This window comes from Mytilus galloprovincialis, unplaced genomic scaffold (assembly GCF_965363235.1).
Source record: "Mytilus galloprovincialis unplaced genomic scaffold, xbMytGall1.hap1.1 HAP1_SCAFFOLD_53, whole genome shotgun sequence".
In the NCBI taxonomy this organism is placed as follows: domain Eukaryota; kingdom Metazoa; phylum Mollusca; class Bivalvia; order Mytilida; family Mytilidae; genus Mytilus; species Mytilus galloprovincialis.
The window spans coordinates 70,001-72,500 of NW_027467997.1; positions in this window are offsets into that span (position 1 = coordinate 70,001).

Consider the following 2,500-nt stretch of genomic DNA (forward strand, 5'->3'; position numbering starts at 1 on the left):
TTTACGAGGGTGAAATTTTCATCGAGGTGTCGCACGTTAGACGCGGGCGGACTACCGCGGGTCTCTCGACCATCGAGGCCGGCAAACTATACCCTCGGTAAAAAATTTTTACGAGGGTGAAATTTTCATCGAGGTGTCGCACGTTAGACGCGGACGGGCTACCGCGGGTCTCTCGACCATCGAGGCCGGCAAACTATACCCTCGGTAAAAAAATTTTACGAGGGTGAAATTTTCATCGAGGTGTCGCACGTTAGACGCGGACGGGCTACCGCGGGTCTCTCGACCATCGAGGCCGGCAAACTATACCCTCGGTAAAAAAATTTTACGAGGGTGAAATTTTCATCGAGGTGTCGCACGTTAGACGCGGACGGGCTACCGCGGGTCTCTCGACCATCGAGGCCGGCAAACTATACCCTCGGTAAAAAAATTTTACGAGGGTGAAATTTTCATCGAGGTGTCGCACGTTAGACGCGGACGGGCTACCGCGGGTCTCTCGACCATCGAGGCCGGCAAACTATACCCTCGGTAAAAAAATTTTACGAGGGTGAAATTTTCATCGAGGTGTCGCACGTTAGACGCGGACGGGCTACCGCGGGTCTCTCGACCATCGAGGCCGGCAAACTATACCCTCGGTAAAAAAATTTTACGAGGGTGAAATTTTCATCGAGGTGTCGCACGTTAGACGCGGACGGGCTACCGCGGGTCTCTCGACCATCGAGGCCGGCAAACTATACCCTCGGTAAAAAAATTTTACGAGGGTGAAATTTTCATCGAGGTGTCGCACGTTAGACGCGGACGGGCTACCGCGGGTCTCTCGACCATCGAGGCCGGCAAACTATACCCTCGGTAAAAAAATTTTACGAGGGTGAAATTTTCATCGAGGTGTCGCACGTTAGACGCGGACGGGCTACCGCGGGTCTCTCGACCATCGAGGCCGGCAAACTATACCCTCGGTAAAAAAATTTTACGAGGGTGAAATTTTCATCGAGGTGTCGCACGTTAGACGCGGACGGGCTACCGCGGGTCTCTCGACCATCGAGGCCGGCAAACTATACCCTCGGTAAAAAATTTTTACGAGGGTGAAATTTTCATCGAGGTGTCGCACGTTAGACGCGGGCGGACTACCGCGGGTCTCTCGACCATCGAGGCCGGCAAACTATACCCTCGGTAAAAAATTTTTACGAGGGTGAAATTTTCATCGAGGTGTCGCACGTTAGACGCGGGCGGACTACCGCGGGTCTCTCGACCATCGAGGCCGGCAAACTATACCCTCGGTAAAAAAATTTTACGAGGGTGAAATTTTCATCGAGGTGTCGCACGTTAGACGCGGGCGGACTACCGCGGGTCTCTCGGCCCACTTTATCGTCGGTAAAAAATGTTGACCCTGGGGAATTTTTTCATCGGGAAGCCGAACGTAAGTGTCTCGGCCAACTATACCCCAGTCAAAAAGTATGTCTCAACAATTTTTTTGTCATCGGGAAGCCGCACGTAAGAATATTACAGCAGGTCTCTCCATGATACGATAAAATTTCAGGTAACGAAGGCAGGCATCGTACACCCTCTTGATCGGCCGTGTGCTTGCGTTCGACACCTTCGCGAAGGTTTGAACTAGGGTTGTCAGGACATAAGCTAGGGTTACAGTGGGTGCTAAGCCTAGCCCTAACCCTAACCCTAACCCTAACCCTAACCCTAACCCTAACCCTAACCCTAACCCTAACCCTTAACCCTAACCCTAACCCTAACCCTAGCCCTAGCCCTAGCCCTAGCCCTAGCCCTAGCCCTAGCCCTAGCCCTAACCCTAACCCTAACCCTAACCCTAACCCTAACCCTAACCCTAACCCTAACCCTAACCCTAACCCTAACCCTAACCCTAACCTTAGCCCTAGCCCTAGCCCTAACCCTAACCCTAACCCTAACCCTAACCCTAACCCTAACCCTAACCCTAACCCTAACCCTAACCCTAACCCTAACCCTAACCCTAACCCTAACCCTAACCCTAACCCTAACCCGGTAATTATCGAGACCCGCTAGAGTCCCGCTGTACTCTACTTGCACCCTCACCATTTCTCAAACCGGCTGGGGACGGTCTACGGCTGGTTTATGCTTTGAGGAAAAAGAAAAAAAGACATGTATTGTATTGGAAGGTACACCGCGGACCATTTAAGGCCCACCGTGCACCTTATATGGTCCACAGAGAGAGATCCGTTGGACCTTCGATGGTCCAACAAGTCGCGTCAGAGAGAGGTTTGGTTCATATATGGTCCAGCCCGGACCATATATGCTCCAACGCGGACCATATAAGGTCCCAGAGACAAGCTGTAGGGCTTGTCTCTGGAGCTGAAAACGGCACGGTGGCCCTTATAATGGGCACAATACCTCTCTGTGGCCACTTGGTAAGCCTGCTAGCGGGCTACCGCGGGTCTCGACCGCGGGTAAAGGTACGTGGTCGGCCTGCCACGTACCTTTCCCCGTGGTAGCCCGCTAGCAGGCCGGCCGGCCG